General features: G+C 37.3%; 1 pseudogene; it reads right to left on the reverse strand.

Moving 5' to 3' along the window:
• Positions 1-382: 382 nt before the first annotated feature.
• On the reverse strand, positions 383-707 carry LOC133773867 (enhancer of rudimentary homolog; annotated as a pseudogene).
• Positions 708-12,376: the final 11,669 nt, after the last annotated feature.

The raw sequence follows: 12,376 nt of genomic DNA on the forward strand, positions 1-12,376 counted from the left end.
TAATAAAGAACATTTATTTTTCCACTAAAAGTTTATCTTGAGGATATAACTAAACTGAGACATCCCCACTCCATCTCCAAGGGTTAGTACAGTTACTATTCTAACGCAAATCTCAACAGTCTGAAGCTCTGGAAACTTCCATATAAATCCTCATAAAAATGTTTAAGTAAAAAAAAAAAAAAAGAAGAAGAAGAAGAAAAAGAAAAAAGAGGCACCAGGGGTTTTATATTGAACAATATTCTCATACATCATCTAATACATTTAATCTTAGCTAGAGTATAACAAAATGAAAGCAGGATTACCATAATACAGAACTACTACATCCTGCTATACATACTTGTGTTCCAAGCCCACCTCTATCCCCTTAATGCTTCCAACTCCATCATTTTCCTGCCAATTGGGTCTGCCAGCAAAGGAACACATGGATCTTTCCTTTGATCCAATCTTTGTTATAAGGCTGGTATGTCTGGGTATCAGCCCAGCAAACAAGGCAGCTGAGGTCTGCCAGATTATCAATAAAATAAAACTGACTGATAAAATAAAACTGACTGATAATCATATGTGATAGACAGACTGTTGGATTCATTCTCTTCAGATGTCCCTCATACATTTGACAAACAACTTCTATGCATTCATTTGCAGATTCATAGCATAGGTTTTATCTTTGACCTCTTGGTAGGTTGTATCAGCAAAATGATGTGATACATTGCACCAAACTCTTCTCCTTGCAGCCACTTTTGATGCCTTATTTTTAAGTCCCTTTATGTCATAATAGCTCCCCATATACATGGCTTATCTTCCCCAAAGTGATTGTGAATACCTAGAGTTTTTGAAATAGCATCTTATACTCTTCTATTTACTATGTGTTATTAAACAGTAAAAGGCTACTATTTATGCTTCATATGCATTGAATTAAATTAATATATCAATAAGACAGGTCATATAATCCTTGTGAGATAAATACAGTCTCAGCTTCAGGCAGTAGAACAGATTTTTTTCTAAAGAAAGTTATAATAATTTATGTAATCAGAAATTTCTAAAAACAAATCTTAAATAATCATTTGTAGCATTTTAATGAATAGAAAAATTCCAGAAAGCTTTTTTTAGACTGACATTCATTTTTGAGAGTGAATGTTGTTTTTACTTACCCCCTTACACAATGTAGACATCTTAATTTTAAGTGACTATATGTATAAAGTTATATGCATTTAATTATATATCACATCATCAAAATGTATGTATCTTATAAAATCATCTCTTGATTGGTTTATAGAGGTTTAAAGTGTCCTGTGTACCTGGCCCTGGGTTATAACAGCAAAACACATACACACACATGTGAACATATGGACTCCTACCTTCTGGATTAATATATCGTAAGACAAACAGATTCACATGTGAAAGGTATTTTTAAAACATAGATTTATTTATTTATTTATTTATTTATTTATTTGAAAAGCAGAATGTTGGGGGAAGAGAAGAGGAGAGGAGAGGAGAGAAAGAGACAGAGACAGAGATGAAAGAGAAAGAGAAGGATATCTTACATCCTGTGGTTCACTCCCTAGTTAGGCAGAATATCCAGGTCTGGCCAGACTGAAGCCAAGAACTATAAACTCCATGTTGGTATCCCACATAGGTGGCAGGGGCCGAAGTCCTTAGGGCATCTTTCACTGCTTTCTCAGGTGCATTAGCAGGGAGCTGGATCAAAAGCCAAATGATTTGAACGGTTGGTCAAATATGCAACACCAGCATCACAAGCAATGGCTTAAACAACTATGCCCCAATGCTAGCCCATAAGAAAGGTCTTGACTACTTTCTTTATATTCAAGAATCCATATGATTATCATCATCATAGAATATAAAACTTGGGGCCAGCACTGTGGCATAGCAGGTAAAGCTGCTGTTTGCAGTGCCGGCATCAAATATGCCTGCCGGTTTGAGTCCTGGCTGCTCCACTTCTGGTTGGCTCTTTGCTATGACCCGGGAAAGCAGTAGAAGGTGGCCCTAGTCTTTGGGACTCTGCACCGCGTGGGAGATCCAGAAGAAGCTCCTGGCTCCTGGCTTCAGATCGGTGCAGCTCTGGCCATTGCAGCCAATCGAGGAGTGAACCCATGGATGGAAGACTTCTCTCTCTTTGCCTCTACTTCTCTGTCTATGTAACTCTTTCAAATAAATAAATAAATAAATAAATAATTTTTTAAGAAAACGTGTAAAGCTTTAGGATGAATGTAGATCTCCATAAATAATGTGTAGCTAAGTTATCTTCACATATTTTCTGTGCAATGGAGATAATACCAGAGTAGGATGGTAATTACACTGTTATGGTCATGAGATTCCTAGATATGTTTCTGATTACTTAAGTTAATGTAAAATTAAAATTTATATTCTAAACCTTAAACATGCTTCAAATTTTCACATGCAAGAGATATCTCCTTTTCCACCAATATACAAAATTATATATATTCTAATTTGTGAAGTCATTAAATAATGATTTTCTATCAAATTTAACCCCTGAACTTTTCATAATTTCATAATTTCTGTTATGTCAGCTCTTAATCACATAACAACCTTAAAACTGATTGCCCCACATTCTTCTTCATATCTTAGTGCCTAAGATAGTACCCTACATTTTGGCTTCTCTTAAAGTTATACTTTAATGTAGTGCCACAATCTAAAACATATACACGATCATTTTATTTCAGTATGAAAATCTTTTGGTGGTTCTCTAAACCACTGAGGATGAAGTTAGTTTGTTTTAATGCACATAGCCTTTTCCAGCTATTGCCTTTCCCTTAAAAAAAGATTTATTTACTTAAAAACAGAGTTATAGAGACAAAAGGTAAGCCATAGTGAGAGATAGAAAGAGAGAGAATCTTCATCTGCTGGTTCACTCTCTGGATGGCCTTAACAATGCATTTCCCTTTATACTTTAGCAATTTTTACATGATCCTCTTACATTTTTTAAAGATTTATTTACTTACTTACCTATTTACTTACTTATTTATTTATTTATTGGAAAGGTGGAGTTACAGAGAGACAGAAGCAGAGAGAGAGAGAGAGAGAGAGGTCTCCCCAGATTTCTGCAAAGGCCGGAGCTTTCTGACCCAAAGCCAGGAGCTTGGAGCTTCCTCCAGGTCTCCCATATGGGTGTAGAGGCCCAAGGATTTACGCTATCCTCCAACATGGTCCTCTTATAAACATCCTCATTCTTTCAAAAACACAATCTTTTTACCTTCAAAACAAATTCGGTGTAACCAATTCTCTGAAATCAAAAGAGTTACATTACCATTGTGTTCACTTTAATTGTAGTGTTTGATGTTATGATTATCTTTCTCAATAGATGCTGAGCTCCTGAATCCAGAGAACTTTCCTTAAGGAAAGTATAAGGCAAGGCACGATATATTCATTTATGGAGTAGATCAGCGGACTAAGTAGCATCATGCTATTAGGAAAGGCGAAAGATAAATAACGAAAAGATATAATGCTAAGTGTCACTTTCACAGGCTTCTATTAGATGGAAAGATTAAAATTCTCAACCATATGCTTGTTCCTCTGATATCTTGTTTGTGGAATCAGCGTTCCCTACATCCCATATGAAGAAGGGAAGAATAAGTTTCCCTTAAAAATGTGGTTTTTAAAAAATATTTTCTGTGTTTATTTATTTGATAGGTAGATAGACAAAGATCTTCTATTCACTGATCCAGTCCCCAGATAGCCACAAATGGCAAGATGGCTGGAGTAGATCAAGTCCTAAGCCAGGAGCCTGTAAGTCCATCTTGATTTCCTACATGATAGGCAGGGGCCCATGCAGTAGATCGTTTTCCTAAGCACAATACCAGGGAACTGGATCAGAAGTGGAGCAGCCAGGAGTATAATTGACACTCTGATGTAGGATGCCAGCATTGCAAACAGTGGGTCAATTCCCTGTGCCAAAATGCCAGCTCCCAAGTTTCCTCTTAAACCAAGCCAAACAAAAACAAAAACTCCATAAAACTCCATATTTAACTAATAGTCATTAGTGACTTATGCTCTGAGGTACCAGCCATGTAATCAAATTTCACTTTGATCAGGAGTACAATATTCGTAAGCACTATTGCTGTGTCATGTGGATTCTTCTGTTTGTCCATGCTTTACCTGGGTCAGATTTTTGTCGCCATGATGGATACCAACACTGCAAAATGATTAAAAAAAAAAGTTTTCCTTACAGAAATGTCTAGAGATAGAAACACGACATTGTAATGCAGAGGGAGTGGTGATGTCCTCATCTTTCAGGCTCTCTCAGGTGAGGGAAAGCCAAGGGGTCAGGCTGTGAAATCACCACAAGTAATGTGTCCATTTCATCTTCTGAGAAACCAAGGCCTCTTTTTTCCTTTGAGTTTTCATTTATTTACTTTGTTTACTTAATTTACCTGAGTATCTTCTGGGATAATTGGAGAACAGTTGTATCTGTTCATCTCTGCTGTGGTGAGAGATAAAGGTCAGCGTTACCAAGGGTATGTGGGCAGTAGAGGCTGGGTTAGTGGGAGAAATTTTGTTCTGTTGTCAACTTCCTGAGAGTCTTTGTGCTCCCTTCAGATCTGTCCAACAATACCCATTATTGTCTTTTCCTGTTACTGTATGTTTCTGATGTCTGTGTGTGAGTGCCCTTTAAACTTAGAATTTGTTGCACGCTCCATTACAGAAATTTTGCCCGTCATTTGAACCCTGGTTCTCTGATGCACTGTGATTCCATGCATAACATTATAATACTACCTTTGGAAGTGAGTGAAGAACATCAGTAACTTAAATGGGGAATACCAAGTAATACCCAATAAACTTGGGTTGTTGACTTAGGTAGGAAAAGATGAGCCATCCTCTAAGTGGACATTTTTAATTCTTGGTTAGAGGCTGCTGCAATGAAATATAAGTATGAGGTGTTATACAGAGTAAAGTCTAAAATCCTATAATTATTGTGCCTCTGTACAGTTTCCCCAGAGTTACAGAATGTGGCTATGCTTTATACATATAAGAATATAAGAAATGCATTCTTATTATGAATTGGACCAGTTACAGCAATGAGCAATGATTAATTGCTGCTCTACTTAGCATATCCTGTATATTTTAGTTGTGTTACTATGGCTAAAAGTCCCATTTGTTTTTTTTTTTTTCTGCAATCAGAGCTTTGGATCGTGAGTGGCTCGTAAAGGAGACTTGGATCCTTCATTGTCTCCCTCCCTTGTCTTCAAAGACAGTCTACTATTGCCTTTTTGTTCTTTTTAGGAGAGAGCAGGGTTAAAAACCTCAATTTGAAAGACATGTTGAGAGTTTGGCTTAGGTACAGGGATTTCAAGGATCAGAGCCAAGGTTAGTGTGCTTGTGCCCAGAAGAAGGATGGAAGTGGAAGGAGTCTTTGACTGGATCCATCTGTAGCTAATTGCTTTGATGATGCAACAAAAAATAATTAAATACAACAAAGGGAGTGAATGATCCCAGTAATGAACCAAGTCCTCTGGAGGACGAGGAAAGACGCTGGTGCAGAGAAGCAGCATGTCTACCAGAAAGATGTTTTGCAAAGGAAAACCCATTTCTTTCACTTTTAAAAAAGTCTTGCTGCTAACCTTGAGAATCTTTCCTTTTATATAGTTTTCTCTCCTAAACTTTATGTTGACATTAGTAATGTTTTAGTAAATTTGACTATGAAACACTCAGGTGGAATGCTGCTAGGCATTATCTTTGCAATTTTATGATCAATAAAATACCTTTATGCCACAGCATAGTAATCAAAGTATGTGAAATGAATTTCAAACAAAGCAATAGAAAAGATGCTGGCAAGAGAAATATCCTTTAGATATTAATGATGTCACAAACAATAAATAAATATAGCAACAGACAGATTTAAACCAGAAGACCTGCACTGTTTGGCAAAGTTGTGATATGCAAACCTCAATGTTTATTAGACAAAATGCTAGGGAATATTTAAGAAGAGGAAAGACAATTGCCTTATATTATTTGTGCACAGAGTAGTGGATCCAGAGACACAGATTTAGAGTAAAATTTAACAAATGAGAATTGCATTACTGTACCTAGTAATGAGATGTAGAATAACTTGGATCTGTGATTTACAGGAAAACTCTAAAATAATTACACATTATATAATCTTCTAAGCCAGATTTCACTTTCTGTACAGAATTCTTTCCTGAAGTTTATTGTCTCTGGGTTTTCATTTTCTCTTCAATCTGAGAAGTTTATGAAGCTTAGGCTAGAAATTTCTATGAGGAATACAAAGTGCAGAATAATTATAGAAGTTTCTTCCTTTTCTCTTGTGTTCCAAGTATGCCCTAAGAGAAGTAGTCTATATGTGACCTTTTATGCCCTAATTTAAGGCATCTCCACTAGTAATAAGGCTATGCTCTCGCTGTAATGATCATACCCACCGAACTCCTAACTAGTGTAGTCCCCACTGAGCCACTCAAGCCTCTACAAAGCTCAGTGAGCATCCACGTCTGCCTGGGTTATGCTTGCAGAATGACAGGTGCCCCTTAGAATTGGGAGGCTGAATCGCCAAAAACATTTACTCTTTTTAATTGAGGAAGTTTGGGGAAGCCTAGGAATTGCCATCTGAGGTTCTGATGAATCTTTCATAAAAGATTTTATAAGATTGCAATTGTTTACATTGTTCTAGCAAAATACTCATCTAATATTGTATATGCTCACATACAATAAATGCAATCTTATTTGTAAAATGTAATCTGATTTGCTAAGTTTTACTCAAAATTCGCATCCTTAAGGACACAAATTTAATACTACTCTATGAGAAATTTTAATAACGATTTCTTCTGTCCTTAATGTGGTTTATGTTAACTCAAAGGACAACAATTTAAGAATGGTAGACTTTGAAGTTAATATGATACAAAAATTCATCCCCACTCCCAAAGCCTGTAATGAAGTACATAAGCACATAACGGTGATGATGCTTAACTGCAGTGCATCAGACATGCTCTACGTGCAGGAAAGATAGTCCTGGTAGTATAGAGTACCCATAGAATAATATCATAGTATTGAGATATGCAGATGGTAACTCATCATGTATACCAGAGATGAGACCACCTGCCAAGAATGGAAGAGGAAAAATTAGAGATTGAGGTCTTGAGAGGACACTTGTGTGTTCCCTCCCCACCTGATATCCAGAGCCCTACTGTTAACCAAGTTGGAAAGAGATTGTACAGTTGGCAGCTTCATGCCACCCTAAAGCACTCCCTTCTGCTGTTCATGAAGACCAGGATGCAGAAGGGAGTCTGATTTCTATCAGCGTAAGAAAGACCATCCTAGTGGTGAACACACTTCACAGTCTGACATAGGAAGAGGCTATCTCAAATACAACAAGAATAAAATAAGATGATTTTGTCATAGGGATCTTTTATGATAGCTGTTAATCATAGGATGATATTTAAAATATAACTCAAACCAATTAAAGAAGACATTGCAATTGAAAACAAAAGAAAAACAATTTGTTTATAATATGTTTAATTAAATGAATTGAACCAAGAGTTTGGAAATTTACCTCACCATATTTTAAATTATGCAGATTGTTCCTTATTGTTGTCATAACTAGTTTCAGTTCTAAAACAAAGCTAGAAATGAAAAATTACTGAATTTCCCATAGGAGAACATGTATTATTATGAGGCTTTCCTATTTATATGTGATATTTCAATAGTCAGAGCAAAATGACTTTCACAGCTACAATAAAAATATTATGGAATTGTGTTTTCAGTTTTTGTAAATTGGGCAATTTAGTGTTCCTTGCTTTGGTGTTCAGAAACTCTCCCAATTGTGTCTGGTATTGAATATTAAAATTTGCACTAAAAATCACATTAGTCTTTGCTCTCTAAGCCTTGAAAATGGCCTATGCCCCAAAGCAATAAAATTCTAAACTGAGTTTGCTTGGCAGCAGTTTTAACAACTGGATTAACACCATGTACCAGAATATGCTTGGACTGTAGCTGGAAAAGGATGGCCCTTTAAAAGTGAATGTCAGGACAGTCAAAATATACAATAAATTAGAAGAGGGTTGGACTATTACAGGGAGAATGCTTTCCAAAAGCCTTATTTGTGGCATGAATTATTTTAAAATTTACCTTTTAAAATACTTAAGTTGTATGTTTGGTCACATCTTTAAAAGTGTTTCTGAGCCATTTCTTCCTTATCATTTTATGTGCTGGAGTGGATTTCCAAGAGAGCGATGATCTGCTCTGCCGTTAAACAGCTACAAAGTGGCAATATAAAAAGCAAAACCAAACCCTTTTTATTAGCCTTTAAAAATCAGTTTTTTCATTTATTGTTCCTAATAATAGAATTTTGACTGCTGCTTTTGACATTTTGCCTTGCTTTGGCCTTTTTTAAAAAAGATTTATTTTTTTACTTGAGAGTCAGAGTTACAGAGAGAGAGAGAGAGAGAGAGAGAGAGAGAGGTCTTCCATCCACTGGTTCACTCCCCAACTGGCCGCAACGGCCAGAACTGTGCCAATCCGCGAAGCCAGGAGCTTCTTCCGGGTCTCCCACAGGGTGCAGGGGCCCAAGGACTTGGGCCATCTTCTACTGCTTTCCCAGGCCATAGCAGAGAGCTGGATGGGAAGTGGAGCAGCTGGGACTAGAACTGGCGGCCATATGGGATGCCAGCGCTTCAGGCCAGTGTGTTAACCCTCTGTGCCACAGCACCACCCTTGCTTTGGTCTTAATGCATTAGTCATGATTTCCCCTTCTTCCTTTCCTTCATGATAAGTGAGTCACTCTTTGGGAAAAAGGAATGGATGTAGGTGACTCTCAAGAAATGGCAGTGAACAGGTTATACTATGTGTGCTTATGTGTGTGTGCACGTGTGTGTGGGTACGGACCCACATAGCTATGGAGGTAAACTAAGGGCTGGCAAGCGTGACCTGAAGGAAGACTGCCACTCTGCAAGTAGGCTGCAGTGACCTCAAGGATAGATCAAAAAGGAAACACTTCAGCTGTTCTCTCTTCTGTGTGGACTGCTCCATGTATTCTTAGATGGTTACAACTGGAGGAAAAGACCTCCTTCTAGCGATGTTTGGCTCCATTTTCTGATAGGAGAAAAAAATTTAATAAGGAGACCTCTGTGGGCCAAGGCATGGTGGGTTTGGGTGAATGCAGGGGAACAAGGTGTTCTTTTTTTCTTTTTTGACAGGCAGAGCAGACAGTGAGAGTGAGAGTGAGAGAGAGAAAGGTCTTCCTTTTGCCATCACGCTGATCCGAAGGCAGGAGCCAGGTGCTTCTCCTGGTCTCCCATGCGGGTGCAGGGCCCAAGGACTTGGGCCATCCTCCACTGCACTCCCGGGCCATAGCAGAGAGCTGGCCTGGAAGAGGGGCAACCGGGACAGAATCCGGCACCCCAACCGGGACTAGAACCCAGGGTGCACTGCACCGCAAGGCAGAGGATTAGCCTATTGAGCCACGGCACCTGCCGTGAACAAGGTGTTCTTAGGGTCTCCTTTAAACCACAAGCTATGAGCACATTCATCGGCCCCAATCCCTTTCCAAATGTCAGAGCCCTAATCTATGAGAAGATACGCAAATGTATATTTGTCCTAGTTTTCTTTCAATTCATGTCTTACAAAGCATCTCACTGGAAGTAAATAGGATGCAGGCTGTTATTATTTAAACAATTTAAGATTTGTATTTTCTGAATCTTTTTAATTTGCTTTCAATCATCATGAATGGTTATGTGTGAACATACATTGATAAAATATCAGTGAATTCTGTATACCAAGCCTCACATAGGAAGCTTTAAAGGCTTGGTTTCCATTTGTCACAAAAGCCTGTAAGGTAAAAGTGATAGTTTTCAGGTTTCAGATGAGGTAAATGAAGCTCTGAACAGTTGACAACGTATCAAATTAATAGAGATCAGGTTGTTTCCATTATACTCTCTTGAATTCAAAGTAAAGTAAACAGATGAGTCACGTTTGAAAAATAGGGAAAAGTTTAGTTCATTTGTCATTTGACACGTAGTTTAAGGCGTGGAAAATACCAGCTAACAGCAGCACTGTCTCCCATCCAGCTCTCATGAAAGACTTTACTGATGGCTCATGACATGTTTTCCTAAGCCCAAGTGCAATTTTGGAATCTTTGGTAAACAGTGACATTTCAAGTCTGTAGGTATAATTTTATATTTTTATCCTTATTAATATGTTCTCCTGACACTTTTCTGTCTACCTTCTTTTGAATCAGACATGTATGCACTGGTAAATTTTCAGCTTAACTCATGAAAATGGCTGCAAAGAATGTCAACAGCCAACAAGCAGGTCACTATGTTAGGATTTGCTGAATTTTTCCTATATGAATTTTCTGTTAACTAATTTTATCACTTAGTTTTATCTTGCTCTACTCCAGTATCTCTATTTTTAATCCTTGGAACAAGGACACAAATGAATAAATGCAATCATTATTCTATCTATATGGTGTTATATAATATTCTTGCCACTAGTAAATGTCTTACTGTTTATTGCTGAGCATTTAATCCACTATTTATGGCTATTTGGGTCTCAGTGCTTTTGCCCAGGGCTTAAAGGAGGCATACATAGCTCTTTTATAATATTAAACCTTAATGAGCTCAGTTCTCATATTTTTATATACATAATAAATTAAAAAACTAAGCCAGATCAAAATGTCATTTTTATTCTTACCCTGGCATTTCAGCAATTAATATGTCCAGAGAATAAATTATAGAGTGGGTATTATTTTTTAAAAGAGAAATACATATTACACATGGCCCAGCAAGGACTGAGACTATGTTTTTGCATGCAGCCTCATGTTAGTGTAGTTCTCTAGCTCCAGATGATAAGGGGCAGCGTGGACAGCAGGTTAAGACAAATATGCCCCAGTATTTCTTGCTGTGTGTTCTCAGTTTCAAATTTCCAAAGTACCATGGACCCCAGTTTCCTTGTTTGTAAAATGTTAAGTGAAAGATACTTGTGGAGGTTGCTTTTATATTTATATAGACTGCATTTAAGACCCAAGAGTATTATGTTAGAGAGCTCTTATTATGCTAGGTTTTTTTTTTACTTTGCCTTTTCTTAATATTTTTTCGCCCAGAAAAATTTTATTTAAGGTATACAAACTTCATGTATTGCATAAATACAACTTTAGGAACAGAGTGAATTTTCCCACCAGACCCACCCTGCTATCTGCACTCTCACCCTTCTTCATCCTTCCTCTCCTATTCCCATTTTTATTTCTTTTTACTAAGATCTATTTTCTTTTTTATAAAAAGCTTTTATTTAATAAATATACATTTCATAAGTACAAATTTTGGATTATAGTTGTTCTTCCCCCTACATGGGGAGCAAGTGCACAGTGACTTCTGTTGTTGATTTAATAACTGATTATGTCAGTTTTTAAAATAATTTATATATAAGGGTACTTCAAAAAGTTGGTGAAAATGAAATTGAAAGATAAATTTATATTGCTGCAAATGGTTTTTTAAATCCATAAGTATTTTGTAATTCACCTTTCCAAAAACTTTCTGAAGATTCCTCATGTATAAAATAATTTGAACTAAAATAAGTTTATCCTTAACTCCTTTTCCCATTTTTTAAAAGTAATATCATATAGTATGTACATACATGAAAGTCAAGTGTGTTTAAGTTATTTTATAGTTTATAGTTTGTGGAAAATCCTCCATCTAAAATGTACAGGGCATCTTTTTTTTAGAGAAACACAAAGAAATGGTACAGCTTTTACTATAAAGAAACTTATCCCAATAATACTCTTAGGTGTACTACATATGACTATATTATACAAATATGAGCAGACCAAATATCTAACTGTAAACAGTGATTTCCTGATGCAGAATCATCAAGAGCCTTAAATACAAAGTTTCTGTCTTCTCACCTGTCCATAGCTCTGACCAAGCATCAAAGGTTCTAGGTTAATGTCCCCTACCTTGTTGGGAGAATAAAGAACAGTTTGAGAACTTGTTTGGAGGTTCTAGCAGGGGAGCGCAGCTACTTGTATACCATTGACCGAAGACTGGTCCTCCTCTAGCGGGGAAGGTCGTCCTGTTTGACCAAGCACACAGGTTCGGGAGAGACCCACATGGAGCGGTGAGGGAGGAAGGGGACACCCACTTAGCCAGCCAGATCAGCTGAATCCACCCTTGCGATCAATGGGGTGACAGATGTCGCAGCCAGATCACCCTCACACATCATGCTGAGTGAAATAAGCCAGTCCCAGAGGGACAAATATCATATGTTCTCCCTGATTGGTGACAACTAACCGAGCACCAAAAAAAGAAGCCTGTTGAAGTGAAATGGACACTATGAGAAACAGTAACTTGATCAGCCCTTGTCCTGACTGTTGATGTACAACTTAATACTTTATCCATTT

Source organism: Lepus europaeus, chromosome 14, assembly GCF_033115175.1.
Source record: "Lepus europaeus isolate LE1 chromosome 14, mLepTim1.pri, whole genome shotgun sequence".
Classification (NCBI taxonomy): domain Eukaryota; kingdom Metazoa; phylum Chordata; class Mammalia; order Lagomorpha; family Leporidae; genus Lepus; species Lepus europaeus.